Source organism: Nerophis ophidion, linkage group LG09, assembly GCF_033978795.1.
Source record: "Nerophis ophidion isolate RoL-2023_Sa linkage group LG09, RoL_Noph_v1.0, whole genome shotgun sequence".
Classification (NCBI taxonomy): Eukaryota; Metazoa; Chordata; class Actinopteri; order Syngnathiformes; family Syngnathidae; genus Nerophis; species Nerophis ophidion.
Genome location: NC_084619.1, coordinates 65,586,197 through 65,605,572, shown reverse-complemented (window position 1 = coordinate 65,605,572; position 19,376 = coordinate 65,586,197). Strand labels below are relative to the sequence as shown.

The following is a 19,376-nucleotide window of genomic DNA, read 5'->3' as shown; positions in this document are numbered from 1 at the left end:
ATCATCAGGAGATTTTAATGGAAGCATTCACATACAATGGTTTATATAGAGCACAGAGTGCGTGGGTACAAGCAGGCGTAGGGTGTGGTGATTGGCTCATGTGTTACCTAGGAGGTGTTTCCGTCTATGGCGGCATGTTGAAATGATTTCACTGCGCTTGTTGAGGGATGATAGCTCTGGATGATATATAATAAACAGTTTCTCTTTTAAGCATAGGTTGCATCCTTTATTACCACTGTTGTAAGGTGTGCTGGATGCAAGAATTTGCCATGTTATTGAATATTCAACATTATTGTCTTTGAGGTTCCAAATGTGTTTGCTGAGTTCTGTAGAATTCTGCAAAGTCTGGTTTCTAAAGGAGGCGTTGTGATTATTCCATCTTGTTTTGAACGCTCCTTCGGTTAATCCTACGTACATGTCGGATGTGTTAATGTCCTTGCGTATTACCTTTGCTTGGTAAACGACCAACCATTCACGAAACCCAACACAACACTCCAATACGTGCACCACGACAGCAACCACCCACCCACCACCACGAAAAGAATACCTACCGGAATTAATAAAAGGCTATCGATGCTGTCATCCAGCTAAGCTGAATTCGACCAAGCAAACCCCCCGTACCAGAAAGCACTTGATGAAAGCGGATACAACTTCACCCTCACCTATGAACCCACCCCAGGAAACCAACCAAAAAAGAGCAGAAAACGAAACAACATCATCTGGTACAATCCGCCATTCAGCAAAGACGTCTCAACCAACATCGGCCGCAAGTTCCTCACTCTGATCGACAAACACTTCCCCAAAGGCAACACCCTAAGAAAAATATTCAACAAGAACAACATTAAATTGAGCTACAGCTGTATGAATAACATGCAACAAATCATTTCAAACCACAACAAAGCAATTGCAAAAGGACTGCCTACCCCCAGACTAAACGACTCTGAAACCAATAACGAATGTAACTGTCGCAAGAAACCTGATTGCCCTCTCAACGGAAGGTGCTTACAGACATCAGTCGTTTACCAAGCAAAGGTAATACGCAAGGACATTAACACATCCGACACGTACGTAGGATTAACCGAAGGAGCGTTCAAAACAAGATGGAATAATAACAACGCCTCCTTTAGAAACCAGACTTTGCAGAATTCTACAGAACTCAGCAAACACATTTGGAACCTCAAAGACAATAATGTTGAATATTCAATAACATGGCAAATTCTTGCATCCAGCACACCTTACAACAGTGGTAATAAAAGATGCAACCTATGCTTAAAAGAGAAACTGTTTATTATATATCATCCAGAGCTATCATCCCTCAACAAGCGCAGTGAAATCATTTCAACATGCCGCCATAGACGGAAACACCTCCTAGGTAACACATGAGCCAATCACCACACCCTACGCCTGCTTGTACCCACCCACTCTGTGCTCTATATAAACCATTGTATGTGAATGCTTCCATTAAAATCTCCTGATGATTGAGGGAACCCCTCATGAAACAGATCTGTAGAGATGAAGTAGTCTTGTGATTTTTTTCCCACACCTACATATTGCGCTCTACCACGGTATCGAGCACTATTCTCCGGATAATCCAATCAAGACATATATATATATATATATATATATATATATATATATATGTATAGTGTCCGAACGCTTCTGAGTATTCATGAAAATGCATATATTTCTGGCTGTGAACTTTCTAGACGCCGCTAAATGTAAATAAAGCGCGTGTCCCCGCCCTCTTTCAGCCGCCAGCGATGTCATTACAAAGAAACTTGCATGGTTTTACTCTCATCAACTCAGGGGGGGTTAGGTTGGAAATTAATTTCCAACCTTCAGTTGTAGCCTCGGGTTAGGTTGCCAAACAGATCCACATGAAAGTGGCAAACAAACATGTTTCCATGGCGACCTCAGAGGGAAGGGTGCAACAAGAAGGTGTTCTGGCTTTTGACTTCTCCTCCACTGGCCAATTAGCACGCAGGAATATTTGAAGGGGGGTCTTCTAATGATGCTGAACTCGGAGCTCGGGAAGCAACAAGTTTCGCTTGAAGAGAGTTTGTTTTCAGAACTTGAGAAAAGCGTAGAGAGTCGACACAACATGCATGACTTCAGTGAATGTGGTGAAAGTTCAGCTCAGTGAGCATTTCAAGCTGCGGCCCTCACTTATTTGTCCGAGGGACAGATTTGCCAGGGCCAGATGGAGGGCTGGGGGCGGTGTGTGGATTATGTTATAGTTTAATTTGCATAATGTTCCTCGACATATGTGCATATAGTGCATATATTTTTTTAAAAACAGAGGTATGTATATTATATATATATATATATATATATACTGCGGAGACGTGGAGCCGGCGAACGAGCAGAAGGGTAGGGCATGCCGGCAAGGAGGCGGGGACGGCAACCGAGCGGAGAGGCGGGGCGTGCCGGGGGCGACGCTACAAGCGAGGTCATGTGCGTGGATCGCACACTGGGAGACAATTAATGTATCTCCTCCTGAGGTATAAAAAGGGAGAAGGAGGATAGAACGGAGCAGAAGGAGTTGGAGAGCCCGCGGCAGTGCATGAGGAGCGAAAGCGACAGAGAGCCAGACGCGGAGGACGACGACGGGGGCGGCTGAAAAGCGACGGAAAAGCGACCGAAGAGCGAGCAGTGGAGGATGAGATGAAGCAACCAGACCTGCAGACAAGCTTGATTGAAAAATAAAGCAAGTCAAACCTGCTCAAGCATGTCCTTTCTTGGTGGTCCATGGAACCCGCACGACAGCAAGAGTCTGTCATATATATATATATATATATATATATATATATATATATATATATATATGTCAATCCATCTATCACCCATCTTCTTCTGCTTATCCGAGGTCGGGTCAGCCTAAGCAGGGAAGCCTATATATATATATATATATATATATATATATATATATATATATATATATATATGTATATGTATATGTATATATATATATGTATATGTATATGTATATATATATATATATATATATATATATATATATATATATATATATATATATATATATATATATATATACACATATATATATATATGTTTTTTTTTTCCTTGCAAACCAATTAAAGTAATATATTATATTTTAACCCTCTAAAATAAATCACAGTAAATCTGACACTATTTTTAACTTTTATGACCAATCTTATGGTAACAAATTCAAACAAGTTTTACCTCCCGTGCAAACATTTTTATCTCGTGAGTCCTCACTCCCCCAGGACACATAACAACACTTTCTCATGTTCAGCCAATCACATTTCTGGCACGGACGGTGTGTTTGTACACATGGGAAAAACTGACATCAAATCCAAACTTACATGAACATAAAACATTAACACCAGCTGGTCGTTACAGTATGATTTTTTTACAGTATATATACAGTATATATCCTATTATTTGTGCACTAAGGTACCAAAAACCTGACCACCGAAAAAATATTTTGAACACCGAAACCGAATGTAAACAAAACGCATGCCATTGATTGGAGCATTGTCAGCATGTCTGTGATGTGGACGTCATTTTAAAAGATTTCAAAAATACCCGCTGACAGCCATCTACAAAATGTCCAAATATTAATAGGACATTGGCGACTTTTAAGAAGTGAAAGTGAAAGTGGAGCAACAGTGCCAAGCAAGTGCGATGTCATGCTAACTCCAGCCTCTTTAGTCAGGGACAGAAGTAGAGTCTCGAAACACCAGTGCGTTCTAAAATAACTAGTTTAGGGAAAACTCTGAAGTACTTTTCTAGCGACATTGCGTGTGTTTATTATCCAGGCGAAACAAATAATCGCGCCACGTGTGTTTTTGTGTGTGTGGAACAGCGAAACGTAGCCTGCATGCTGCACGGTACGAGATTAGCAGTACAATGAATTCAAACTGCTGCCAGCCAAAAGGACATAAAAGGTGTATTAATTAAAAAACACTCGTTGAGAGTTTTTGTAAACAGCATTCCTGTTCTGGGCTAAGAGCAAACACAACCTGTGTTAGTTTATTTCTGTGTGAAGCTGCATTATTAGTGATACTAAACATGATTTACAGCCGCAGATGGTCCCGAGCAATGTCAAATATGTTACCTATGCTAATTTTACTCAAAACACGATCATTTTCGGCGTCTGCTGAGATAATTTGTCATTTCCCATCTGGCAACCCGGCTACAGCTGTTAATGTTGTTGACCCAGCGCTAATTAGAGAATCCTTTTTTTTGTTGTTGTTTCTATTCTTTGATGCACCTGAAGGAGTGGCAGAACAGCACATTAGCTCCTTTGACTTCTTTCATTTTACTTTATTTTTGGTTATTCTTCTCAACTTTTTTTGTTTTTTTTATCACTTATCTTCTCGAATAACAGCTGAGTATGGTTCTTGGGCGCTTTTGTGTGTTCTTGTTACATTTCGGGCCGTTTTGTGTTTGCTTTTGATCAGTTGACCTTTGTTTACGCACTCCTTGCCAGCGCTATGGGGGTCGCATCCGGACATTCCCGTGGAACTAAGGAAAAAGCGCCAGGGATGCCGTGCCGGCACTAAAATGAAGGAGCAGGGAAGGAAATTTAAAGGCCTACTGAAAGCCACTACTACCGAAAACGCAGTCTGATAGTTTATATATCAAAACACGAATTGGTATGTCAGACTTAGCCCTGTCTTGGTTTAACTCTTATCTTACTGATAGGATGCAGTGCGTCTCCCATAACAATGTGACCTCGGACTACGTTAAGGTAACGTGTGGAGTTCCCCAGGGTTCGGTCCTTGGCCCTGCACTCTTCAGCATCTACATGCTGCCGCTAGGTGACATCATACGCAAATACGGTATTAGCTTTCACTGTTATGCTGATGACACCCAACTCTACATGCCCCTAAAGCTGACCAACACGCCGGATTGTAGTCAGCTGGAGGCGTGTCTTAATGAAATTAAACAATGGATGTCCGCTAACTTTTTGCAACTCAACGCCAAAAAAACGGAAATGCTGATTATCGGTCCTGCTAGACACCGACCTCTATTTAATGATACAACTCTAACATTTGACAACCAAACAATTAAACAAGGCGACACGGTAAAGAATCTGGGTGTTATCTTTGACCCAACTCTCTCCTTTGAGGCACACATTAAAAGCGTTACTAAAACGGCCTTCTTTCATCTCCGTAACATTGCTAAAATTCGCTCCATTCTGTCCACTAAAGACGCTGAAATCATTATCCATGCGTTTGTTACGTCTCGTCTCGACTACTGTAACGTATTATTTTCGGGTCTCCCCATGTCTAGCATTAAAAGATTACAGTTGGTACAAAATGCGGCCGCTAGACTTTTGACAAGAACAAGAAAGTTTGATCACATTACGCCTGTACTGGCTCACCTGCACTGGCTTCCTGTGCACTTAAGATGTGACTTTAAGGTTTTACTACTTACGTATAAAATACTACACGCTCTAGCTCCATCCTATCTTGCCGATTGTATTGTACCATATGTCCCGGCAAGAAATCTGCGTTCAAAGGACTCCGGCTTATTAGTGATTCCCAACGCCCAAAAAAAGTCTGCGGGCTATAGAGCGTTTTCATTTCGGGCTCCAGTACTCTGGAATGCCCTCCCGGTAAAAGTTTGAGATGCCACCTCAGTAGAAGCATTTAAGTCTCACCTTAAAACTCATTTGTATACTCTAGTCTTTAAATAGACTCCCTTTTTAGACCAGTTGATCTGCCGTTTCTTTTCTTTTTCTCCTATGTCCCACTCTCCCTTGTGGAGGGGGTCCGGTCCGATCCGGTGGCCATGTACTGCTTGCCTGTGTACCGGCTGGGGACATCTCTGCGCTGCTGATCCGCCTCCGCTTGGGATGTTTTCCTGCTGGCTCCGCTGTGAACGGGACTCTCGCTGCTGTGTTGGATCCGCTTTGGACTGGACTCTTGCGACTGTGTTGGATCCATTATGGATTGAACTTTCACAGTATCATGTTAGACCCGCTCGACATCCATTGCTTTCGTCCTCTCCAAGGTTCTCATAGTCATCATTGTCACCGACGTCCCACTGGGTGTGAGTTTTCCTTGCCCTTATGTGGGCCTACCGAGGATGTGGTAGTGGTTTGTGTTGTGGCTTGTGCAGCCCTTTGAGACATTAGTGATTTAGGGCTATATAAATAAACATTGATTGATATATCAATGATGAGATATTAACATTGCAACACATGCCAATACAACCTTTTTAGTTTACTAAATTGCAATTTTAAATTACCCGCGAAGTATCCTGTTGAATGTCCGGATTGTAGCGGACATTTTTCCCATCCCGATCCCAGCTATAAGTCGTCTGCTTTAATCGCATAGTTACACAGTATTCTGGACATCTGTGTTGCTGAATCTTTTGCTATTTGTTCAATTAATAATGGAGACGTCAAAGAAGAAAGATGTAGGTGGGTAGCGGTGTATTGCGGTTGCCTTTAGCAACACAAAATCATCCGGCCTTGTTTACTTTCCCGACGGTGAAGCTTTACTATGGAACACAGCGGTCAAGCGAAAGTGGTTCCCTACCACATGTCAACCGGCAGGTTTCAGTGAGAAAATTGTGGTAATAAGTCGGCTCTTACCGTAGACATGAGGCGAGCTTGCGTCGTTCCTCGTGCACCTGTCAAAGAGGCAGCTGCGGACTCTCTTGCCTCTTCCGACCGGCCTACCCTGAACGTAGGGATGCTTCCACTGTCGAGGAGGGGAAACAATGGCTCAGCCCGGCCCGACCGGCGGCCTTCGCTTCGCCTCGACGAGAAACGTGGTTTCCTTCAGAGACACCGGCGGTCACCACACCTGTGGCCACACCCCTCCGACTTTCAGGTACAACCATATAATCTCACTAAAACACTAGTAACACAATAGGCAGATAAGGGATTTTCCAGAATTATCCTAATAAATGTGTCTAATAATATCTGAAGCAGTGTATTGCGGTTGCCTTTAGCAACACAAAATCAGCCGGCCGTGTTTACTTTCCCGAAGGTGAAGCTTTACTATGGAACACAGCGGTCAAGCGAACATGGTTCCCTACCACATGTCAACCGGCAGGTTTCGGTGAGAAAATTGTGGTAATAAGTCGGCTCTTACCGTAGACATGAGCCGAGCTTGCGTCGTTCCTTGTGGACCTGTCAAAGAGGCAGCTGCGGACTCTCTTGCCTCCTCCGACCGGCCTTGCCTGAACGTGGGATATTTCCAAAGTCGAGGAGGGGAAAAAATGGCTCAGCCCAGCCGGACCGGCGGCCTTCGCTTCGCCTCGTCGAGAAACGTGGCTTCCTTCAGAGACACTGGCGGTCACCACACCTGTGGCCACACTCCTCCGACTTTCAGGTACGACCATATAATCTCATTAAAACACTAGTAACACAATAGGCAGATAAGGGATTTTCCAGAATTATCCTAGTAAATATGTCTAATAATATCTGAAGCAGTGTATTGCGGTTGCCTTTAGCAACACAAACACAGCCGGCCTTGTTTACATTCCCGAAGGGGAAGCTTTACTATGGAACAGAGCGGTCAAGCGAACATGGTTCCCTACCACATGTCAACCGGCAGGTTTCGGTGAGAAAATTGTGGTAATAAGTCGGCTCTTACCGTAGACATGAGCCGAGCTTGCGTCGTTCCTTGTGGACCTGTCAAAGAGGCAGCTGCGGACTCTCTTGCCTCCTCCGACCGGCCTTGCCTGAACGTGGGATATTTCCAAAGTCGAGGAGGGGAAAAAATGGCTCAGCCCAGCCAGACCGGCGGCCTTCGCTTCGCCTCGTCGAGAAACGTGGCTTCCTTCAGAGACACTGGCGGTCACCACACCTGTGGCCACACCCCTCCGATTTTCAGGTACGACCATATAATCTCACTAAGACACTAGCAACACAATAGGCAGATAAGGGATTTTCCAGAATTATGCTAGCAAATGTGTCTAATAATATCCGAATCGCTCCCACTGCCCTGTCTTTTTTTTTCTTTCTAGTCCTTCGCTCTCACTATTCTCATCCACAAATATTTCATCCTCGCTCAAACTAATGTGGAAATCGTTGCTTTCTCGGTCCGAATCGCTCTCGCTGCCGGTGGCCATGATTGTAAACAATGTTCAGATGTGAGGAGCTCCACAACCCGTGATGTCACACGCACATCGTCTGCTACTTCCGGTACAGGCAAGGCTTTTTTATCAGCGACCAAAAGTTGCGAACTTTACCGTCGATGTTCTCTACTAAATCCTTTCAGCTAAAATATGGCAATACGGTGAAATGATCAAGTATGACACATAGAATGGACCTGCTGTCCCCGTTTAAATAAGAAAATCTCATTTCAGTAGGCCTATAAGCCTGCAGTTCCCTCGGTCCTCATGGGGAATGTGCGGTCTTTGGCAAATAAAATGTACAAATTGTTCGGGCTTGGACGAATTATTCGGGCTCGTCGGAACTCAAGAGGAGTACGCCGTGTGCAGTATCGTACGCTTTACGGAGACTTGGCTACATGCGGACTTCCCGGACAACAAAAACACGGGTCCTGAACGGTAAGAAGAAAGCCGGTGGGAAGAAAGGCGGTGGGATTGCCATCTTGGTGGACTAGAGGTGGTGTAATCCTGGATTTAGGGATGTGCTTGTATGCCGGACATCACACATCTGGTGGTTGGGATTCGACCATATTATTTGCCACGGGAGTTTACTTCTGTATTCTTCACCATTCATGACACTTTCGCTAGGCAACAGACCAAACACCCCGACGCCCTGGTTCTCATTTCGGCGGACTTTAATTATGCTTCTTTGGACTCAATTTTACCCACTTTCAACCAATATGTGCACCGTGCAACAGAGGACAATACAACTCTAGACCTACTGTTTGCTAATTCAAAAGATGCAGACGGTGCCACTGCCCCTCCCCGCCCCTCCCCCCGGGACGGTCTGATCACAATCTGGGGCTTTTAACAGCTCAATAATATGTTCCTGCTGTGAGGAGTTTGCCTTTCTCAGCAAAATCAGTGCGGAGGCAGAACCAGGGAGTATGTATGCATTATCCTTTCCAGACTTTTTAACTCGGAAAAGGGTGGAGTGCCATCTCCAGGTTGGGAAGGAGATATTGTTCCAAGTGAAGAAGTTCTAGTACCTCAGAGTTTTGTTCGCGAGTGAGGGAAGTGTGGATTGTGAGGACCGGTGCGGCGTCTTCAGTAATACGGACGCTGTATCGATCCGTTGTGGTGAAGAAGGAGCTGAGCCGAAAGGCAAAGATCTGAATTTTCCGGTCGGAATTCGCTCCCATCCTCACCTATGGTCTTGGCTGTGGGTTATGACCGAAAGGACAAGATCACGGGTACCTGCGGCCGAAATGAACTTCCGAGGCCAGGTGGCGGGTCTCTCCTTTAGGGTGAGAAGCTCTGCCATCCGGGAGGAACTCAAACTAAAGCCACTGCTCCTCCACATCGAGAAGAGCCAAATGAGGTGGTTCGGGCAACGCTTGCAGCAACTTTCTGTTACACTTCGGATTAAACGTCGGTATGCTGGCGTTATCTCACCTGGCTTGCAGGCTCTGCGCATCACTCGTCGTCGCCATTGTTATTATCCTATCTAGCCTTTGTAACCCGGAAAAAGGTGGAGTGACATCTCCGGGTTGGGGAGGAGATTTTGTCCCAAGTGGAGCGGTTCAAGTACCTCGGATTCTTGTTCACGAGTGAGGGAAAAGTGGATTGTGAGGACCGGTGCGGCGTCTTCAGTAATGCGGACGCTGTATCGATCCGTTGTGGTGAAGCAGGAGCTGAGCCGAAAGGCAAAGCTCTGAATTTTCCGGTCGGAATTCGCTCCCATCCTCACCTATGGTCTTGAGCTTTGGGTTATGACCGAAAGGACAAGATGACGGGTACAAACGGCCGAAACGAACTTCCGACGCCAGGTGGCGGGTCTCTCCCTTAGCGATAAGGTGAGAAGCTCTGTCATCCGGGAGGAGCTCAAACTAAAGCCACTGCTCCTCCACATCGAGAAGAGTCAAATGAGGTGGTTCGGTTTCGCAACTCTAGCAGCAACTTTCTGTTACACTTCGGATTAAACGTCGGTATGCTGGCGTTATCTCACCTGGCTTGCAGACTCTGCGCATCACTCGTCGCCATTGTTATTATCCTATCTAGCCTTTGTAACCCGGAAAAAGGTGGAGTGACATCTCCGGGTTGGGGAGGAGATTTTGTCCCAAGTGGAGGGGTTCAAGTACCTCGGATTTTTCTTCATGAGTGAGGGAAAAGTGGATCGTGAGGCTCGGTGCGGCGTCTTCAGTAATGCGGACGCTGTATCGATCCGCTGTGGTGAAGAAGGAGCTGAGCCGAAAGGCAAGATCTGAATTTTCCGGTCGGAATTCGCTCCCATCCTCACCTATGGTCTTGGCTTTGGGTTATTACCGAAAGGACAAGATGTGAACTTCCGACGCCAGGTGGCGGGTCTCTCCCTTAGCGATAAGGTGAGAAGCTCTGTCATCCGGGAGGAGCTCAAACTAAAGCCACCGCTCCTCCACATCGAGAGGAGCCAGAGTAGGTGGTTCGGGCATCTGGAAAGGTGTTTCGCTAACGCTCGCAGCAACTTTCTGTTACACTTCAGATTAAACGTCGGTGTGCTGGCGTTATCTCACCTGGCTTGCAGGCTCTGCGCATCACTCGTCGCCATTGTTATTGTCCTCTGTTTCAACGACACACTTATTTAAGTTTCTTAAGGGAGGAGTTTCGGGCACGTCCGACCAGTAGGAGGCCAGGGGGACGACCCAGGACACGTTGTGAAGACTATGTCTCCCGGCTGGCCTGGGAACGCCTTGGGATCCCCCGGAAAGAGTTGGACGAAGTGGCCGGTGTTAGAATAACACTAGCTAACGCTAGCAGCAACTTTCTGTTAGACTTCGGATTAAACGTCGGTATGCTGGCGTTATCTCACCTGGCTTGCAGGCTCTGCGCATCACTCGTCGCCATTGTTATTGTCCTCTGTTTCAACGACACACTTATTTAAGTTTCTTAAGGGAGGAGTTTCGGGCACGTCCGACCAGTAGGATGCCAGGGGGAAAACCCAGGACACGTTGGGAAGACAATGTCTCCCGGCTGGCCTGGGAACGTCTTGGGATCCCCCGGAAAGAGTTGGACGAAGTGGCTGGTGTTAGAATAACACTAGCTAACGCTAGCAGCAACTTTCTGTTACACTTCGGATTAAACGTTGGTATGCTGGCGTTATCTCACCTGGCCTGCAGGCTCTGTGCATCACTCGTCGCCATTGTTATTGTCCTCTGTTTCAACGACACGCTTATTTAGGTTTTTTAAGGGAGGAGTTTCGGGCATGTCCGACCAGTAGGATGCCGGGGGAAGACCCAGGACACGTTGTGAAGACTATGTCTCCCGGCTGGCCTGGGAACCCCTTGGGATCCCCCGGAAAGAGTTGGACGAAGTGGCCGGTGTTAGAATAAAACTAGCTAACGCTAGCAGCAACTTTCTGTTACACTTCGGATTAAACGTCGGTATGCTGGCGTTATCTCACCTGGCTTGCAGGCTCTGCGCATCACTCGTCGCCGTTGTTATTGTCCTCTGTGTCACCGACACACTTATTTAGGTTTCTTGAGGGAGGAGTTTCGGGCAGGTCCGACCGGTAGGAGGCCAGGGGGAAGACCCAGGACACGTTGTGAAGACTATGTCTCCCGGCTGGCCTGGGAACGCCTTGGGATCCCCCGAAAAGAGTTGGACGAAGTGGCCGGTGTTAGAATAACACTAGCTAACGCTAGCAGCAACTTTCTGTTAGACTTCGGATTAAACGTCGGTATGCTGGCGTTATCTCACCTGGCTTGCAGGCTCTGCGCATCACTCGTCGCCATTGTTATTGTCCTCTGTTTCAACGACACACTTATTTAGGTTTCTTGAGGGAGGAGTTTCGGGCAGGTCCGACCGGTAGGAGGCCAGGGGGAAGACCCAGGACACGTTGTGAAGACTATGTCTCCCGGCTGGCCTGGGAACCCCTTGGGATCCCCCGGAAAGAGTCGGACGAAGTGGCCGGTGTTAGAATAACACTAGCTAACGCTAGCAGCAACTTTCTGTTACACTTCGAATTAAACGTTGGTATGCTGGCGTTATCTCACCTGCCCTGCAGGCTCTGCGCATCACTCGTCGCCATTGTTATTGTCCTCTGTTTCAACGACACACTTATTTAGGTTTCTTAAGGGAGGAGTTTCGGGCACGTCTGACCGGTAGGATGCCAGGGGGAAGACCCAGGACACGTTGGGAAGACAATGTCTCCCGGCTGGCCTGGGAACCCCTTGGGATCCCCCGGAAAGAGCTGGACGAAGTGGCCGGTGTTAAAATAATTATGTATATATTATCACACTAACTTTAGTATGCTTAAAGTCTGTTGCTTTAGTTATTAGCTATTGTGCTCAAGTTAGACCTTTTCTGATCAACGCAAGGACAAAACTTTTTGTCTGAGGGGTGGCCTTAAGCCACAGACGTTATCTTTGTTTAAGCCCGCTAACAGGCAAGGACTTCAAGTACCTCAACGAAGATAAGATGACAGCACGCAGACGAGACAGAGACTTCAAGGACCTCAACCAACCGTACCATGAATTGCTTAACGTGGAGCCCGACCTCTGGTACCTCTGGATTGGCAGACCGGGGTGGTGGTCCCTCTCTTTAAGAAGGGGGACCGGAGGGTGTGTTCCAACTATCGTGGGATCACACTCCTCAGGTTTATTCAGGTGTACTGGAGAGGAGGCTACGCCGGATAGTCGAACCTCGGATTCAGGAGGAACAGTGTGGTTTTCGTCCTTGGTGAAGAAGGAGCTGAGCCGGAAGGCAAAGCTCTCAATTTACCAGTCGATATACGTTCCTATCCTCACCTATGGTCATGAGCTTTGGGTCATGACCGAAAGGATAAGATCACGGCTACAAGCGGCCGAAATGAGTTTCCTCCGCCGGCTGGCGGGTCTCTCCCTTAGAGATAGGAGATAGGGTGAGAAGTTCTGCCATCCGAGAGGAGCTCAAAGTAAAGCCGCTGCTCCCCCACATCGAGAGAAGCCAGATGAGGTGGTTCGGGCATCTGGTCAGGATGCCACCCGAACGCCTCCCTAAGGAGGTGTTTAGGGAACGTCCAACCGGTAGGAGGCCACGGGGAAGACCCAGGACACGTTGGGAAGACTGTCTGTTGGCTGGCCTGGGAACGCCTCGGGATCCCCCAGGAAGAGCTAGACGAAGTGGCTGGGGAGAGGGAAGTCTGGGGTTCCCTGCTTAGGCTGCTGCCCCCGCGTCCCGACCTCGGATAAGCGTAAGAAGATGGATGAATGGATGGATGAACCCTGACTTAAACAAGTTGAAAAACTTATTCGGGTGTTACCATTTAGTGGTCAAATGTACGGAATATGTACTAAACTGTGCAATCTACAAATACAAGTTTCAATCCATCAATCAAACGAAGATAAGATGACAACACGCAGACGAAGCGGGGACAAGGCAAAATCACAAAGCCCCCAGCCCATTCCGTCACGTACTGTGCGTCCTGGACCTGCTTTGCATAATAAATGTGACCACTCCTTTTAGAGGCGGCCTCAGTGATGTTGACTATGGAACTCTGAATAAAAAGAGGAACACGGGAGCTGAACCTTGCAGCGTAGGGCGAGACTGTGACTAAGTGTTCAGTGCCGTGCGTTCTCCTCATGAGCTAAATTGAACTCTGTCTCTGCTTGGTTCCTTGCTTCTTGTCTGATTAATAGATGTCATCAGTGTTTGAACCTGACACTGGGGAGAGGGAAGTCTGGGTTTCTCTGCTTAGGCTTCTGTCCCCGCGACCCGAGCTTGGATAAGCGGAAGAAGATGAATGCACGGTACCTGAGCTACTGTGTGGAATTATTTTCATCGTGAACCAATAAAGTTCGAACTTTATCCACTGAGGGCCGCACACTGAAAAATCAAAGCAAGCGGGGGCCATTTTGATAATTTTTATTTTTAAGAAAATTACAATATATGTATAAAAAAAAAAAAAAAAATACACTCAGGCTTGATCCCAGGGACTCCAAAGGGTTTTGGTCAAAAAAATATAAAAAATGTGTCATTATTCAGTATTATTTTTGTATTATTGTTCAAGTTTTAAATCTCCAGATCAACATTCGGTCTATCTGTTAATATAATGATTTTAAATATTTAAGTTGTATGCTCTTTATGTCACAAAAAAACTGTTTTTTTATGGAAAAATCACAAAACATGCAATATTTTCAACCAACTAGTTTTTTAAGTGGAATATTTGAGATTATATAATAATTGGAGCATTAAAAAGGTCAATAACTCATAACACCATTGATTTTAATTCATTATTATTTTTTGAGCAATGACACTTAAAAACAAATTATTGGGGATCCAAAAGTGTCCTACTCATTAAAGTGTCAAAAAATAAATTATACCTTTTTTTTTTTACCGTTTACTTTTAACAAAATAATCTCGTGATCAACTTCAGATCTATCCGTCAATTATAAGTTTTATCGTTGTTTATGTTTTTGTTTGTTAATTTTAGGCCCTTCTTTAAAAAAAACAGCTCAGTTTTTTATATGGCAAACACAAAATATGCAAGATTTTCCCCCCAAAAATATCTCAAAGTGGAAAATTTAACGTGACGTAATCGGAGCCTTGAATAGGTCAATAATTCATAATGACATTGATTTTGATTCATTATTATTTTTTAAAGAAAGAAACAGCCTGCATGGCAGCTTGGTGTTATTAGAGTAAACATTGCAACATTTTCTCGTTACATTTCACCCGTTTGCTCCTAATTTTTACGTTTGAAACATTTTTCAATTGTATTTTTAAAATGTGTTGTGGGGCCGTTCAAAAAATGACCCCCGGGCCACACTTTGGACACCCCTGGTCTAAGTCTCAGTTGTGTGTCGTCTTGTGGACTGCAAAACCATGGACGGGAAGGGACTCGGTATTTGTCGTTCCGATATCGGGAGTCAACCAGTGTCACGGAACGGATTGTGTTCCACTTCGGAGGTTGTGGCTGGGGTTCAGAGTGCAATATGATTCATCGGTAAATGGCGAAGCGTGTAGTCGGAAAAGTGCGTCGAGATGCCTCTCACGTCCCACTGGAGCACTTTAAAAATTTGAGCATTTCTCTTTGAAAGACGGGGGAAAAAAATGGATTGATGTGGGATTGTATTATTATTTTTTTTTGTTTAAAAATGTGATTTGCCTGAGCAGTCATTCTGCTGCCTCCACGTTTATGTAAGAGTGCTCGGATGACCGCCTTTGACATTCTAGTTGCCGAGGAGGCTCTCAAAGTGACATGCGGTCAGTGTTTCTTTATGAAACTGTGGATTTCTTGAAGGAAAAAAAAAAAACAAACAAACAGAAAGCAGGAGGAAAAGAAGGCCACCGAAACAGAATGTTTGTATAAACGGATGACTTAAAATCCAACTCCTCGGAGGGTGCATGCCAGCCAATCTGGAGAAATGATTGGTTGACTTTCCCGGGGCAAAGCTCCCTTTGCGCACATCAATAAAACATAAACATGAATAAATGCACTGCTTTCGCCCCTCGCAGGGTTCTTACTTAATTTCATGTTTGCGAGTGAGCAATGAGATGCATGGAAATGCTATTTACCTTGAAGCCTGTGAATAATCCTGGAAGGCATTTTGGGCTTGTTTGCCCTCATTATTTACATAAAAGCAGGCCCGCGACATAAACAAGTAGCATTTTTGCGGGCTAATTCGGCTTCATTTGTCTTCCCCCCCCCCCCCCCCCCCCCCCCCACATGTGTGAGGAGCGTACGTAGAAGCGGCTCCCCGTCAACAACAGCGAAGACGTGGGGACACATGGTCTCCGGTGATGTACTCTTGATGTATCCACTTAGGGACAAATCATGCAAACAGTCATCCGCCTCACTAGTCTGTCGGTCTCTGAGGTAGATATTTGCTGACCCAATTCTGCGGGTCGCCTTTTGTTAATGAGCCAGGAGCACAAACATGATGACAACAACAACATCATGACCACAATATTATTGTCACTGGTGACTATTTTTTAGCACAAGCACCTTGATTGAGTCCTGGTCGGTAGCTGACCATGCAACTGCAGGTCTTTGCTTCTTCTTTAGTGGCCTGAATACAAATTTGAATATATATATATATATATATATATATATATATATATATATATATATATATATATATATATATATATATATATATATATATATATAAAAACCAAAATAAACCATTCATTCATTCATTCATATATATTTACACACACACATACATACATGCATACACACATACATATATACACACATATATACAGTATATACATGTATATAAATATATGTATATAAACACATACATAGATACACACACATATATAAATATATATATAAATATATATATAAATATATATATATATATATATATATATATATATATATATATACATATATATATATATAGAGATGTATGTGTGTGTGTATACAACATATATACATACATACATACCCACATGTATACGTATGTATGTCGGTATATGTATATATATATATATATATATATATATATATATATATATATATATATATATATATATATATATATATATATATATATATATATATATATATATAAATACATATGCGTGTATACTGTACATATATATGAATACAGTATATATATGTGTGTATACACATATATATATATATATATATATATATATATATATATATATATATATATATATATATATACATGTTCGTATGTATGTATGTAATGTATAAATGTACACACACACACACACAGATATATATAGAAATGTATGTGTGTGTGTACATATATACATACATACATACATACGAACATGTGTATATATATATATATATGTATATACAATATATATGTGTGTATACATATATATACATGTATATATGTATATAAATACAGTATATATGTGTATATAGATTTATATGAATATATATATATATATATATATATATATATATATATACAAACATGTATACATATATATATATTTATATGTATACATGTTTGTATATGTATACATATGTACATACATATATATGTGCGCATGTATTTATGTATGTATACATACGCACATTTATATGTATAAAAATATATATTTGTATACATATAAATGTATATGTATACATATATACACATATATATATGTTCATATGTATGTAATGTATAAATGTACACACACACATACATATATATATATATATATATATATATATATATATATATATATATATATATATATATATATATATATATATATACATATATACATATATACATACATTAGTTACTTTGCTTGCGTTTTCAGCCGCCGGCCACATTTTTTAAGCCCAATGCTCCCTCCATAAGTTTGGACGCCCCTGTTATCGACGGAAATGGAGCCACAAAGCAAATGTTGTTTCGTGCCACAAAAAGTCACGACGCTGGTGATTGAATCGCATAAAAGCAGGACTTTTCCTCTCCATTAATCTGTTGGGTGGAGAAAGAAGCGCCATCGGACATAATCAATCCGTGGCGGCTCTGTGAGCTCTCTTCTCCACGCAGGCAATTAGCACGGACATCACAGCCGTTTAGTCGCGTCTTCGCACCAAATTGATTGAGACTCGGGCCTGGGACCTGGCAGACACGGCGCATTTAGTTATGCAAACGCTTATCGCGGCGTGTGATTGGTTAATTAACCTGTAATGCGGCTCGTGCTGGCCCGCCGCACGGGCTGTTTGAAGGCGGCGTTGTGGGTCAATTGGGTTTTGAGCGTCTTCAAAGCGGCCTTAAAGACGCCTCTTTTGTTCGCACGCCTTTCTTTCCGCTTTAATGAGTCCATCGGCGGGTCCCGGAAGGTTAATGTGTTTAAACTGACTGTAATTGAGCTTCTGACCTATCTTGCAGGCTTTATGAAATTTGGTCTTGATATGCCATGTTTCTGACGCCCCCCCACTCCTCTTCTACTTCCTGAGCTGAGTTAGGATCATCCCCACAGGGGGTCTTTTATAATACCATTGGAGTGACAATAATGTGTTTGCACGCCATTTCGCTGGCGCCCCCTGTGCTTTGCCGCCACAATTCCCCTTCCCGGGAAACGCATTGTCCAAAGAACATGCTGAGGGATGGTCGTCCTAATATCTCCCATCAGCAAAAAGAGGGAACGGAAAGGATATTTTGCACACTTAAAGGGAAGGCTGTTTGGATTGGGTCATATAGGTTAATGCTGTACTTCATAAAATATAAAACATAATACCGCAATATCAGTTTTGGTCGATATGGACCAAAACTGATATTGCGGTATTGTGCTTTATATTTTGTGAAGTAAAGCATTCACTTATATGACCCAATCCAAACAACCTTCCCTAGTCACGGTGCAGGGGAAAAAAAACAACCGGTACAAAATGTTTTAAAAATGTCCACACTTCCACCATGTTTGCCACATTTTAATTGCTTGATATTTCTGACTGATTAAAAAACCTTAAGAAGGCTGAGCTTTCACTTTCATTTACTTTCAATAACAAATTATAATAATTATTAACTATATAACCAGTATATTATTATGAAAATATATATATATATATATATATATATATATATATATATATATATATATATATATATATATATATATATATATATATATATATATACGTACACACACACATACATATCTCTCTCTCTCTATATATACCACATATATATACATATACTGTGTACACATATATATATATATATATATACAAATACAAATATATATATATATATTTATATATATATATATATATATATATGTATATATATATGTATATATATATGTATATATATATGTATATATATATATATATATACATATATATATATATATACATATATACATATATACACACACATTTATATGTAGAAATATACATGTATATACTGTATATACAGTATGTGTGTTCGTATATATGTACACATATATATGTATACTTGCATATGCATTTATATATCTCTATATATGTATCTATATATGTATATATATAAACACATATATAGACACAAATATATATATATATATATATATATATATATATATATATATATATATATATATATATATATATATATATATATATATATATATATATATGTATGTTTTTGTTTATGTTTATTGTGTACTATTGACTTTGTTTTCCTCAAACAGATGTCCGTCTATCTGTGTTGGCCCTGCAATGAGGTGGCGACTTGTCGAGGGTGTACTAAGCCTTCCGCCCGATTGTAGCTGAGATAGGCGCCAGCGCCCCCCGCAACCCCAAAAGGGAATAAGCGGTAGAAAATAGATGGATGGATGAATGCAATTTTTTTTGTGGTCCCCTTTTCTTTGAAAAGTATCGAAGTACCAAA

At 42.7% G+C, this 19,376-nt stretch overlaps 1 protein-coding gene across 1 annotated transcript in view; it reads left to right on the top strand.

The window, feature by feature from the left end:
- Positions 1-19,376, top strand: part of sorcs3b (sortilin related VPS10 domain containing receptor 3b) — a 227,568-nt gene that overhangs the window by 82,017 nt on the left and 126,175 nt on the right. The gene's annotated exons all lie outside the window — the stretch shown is intronic.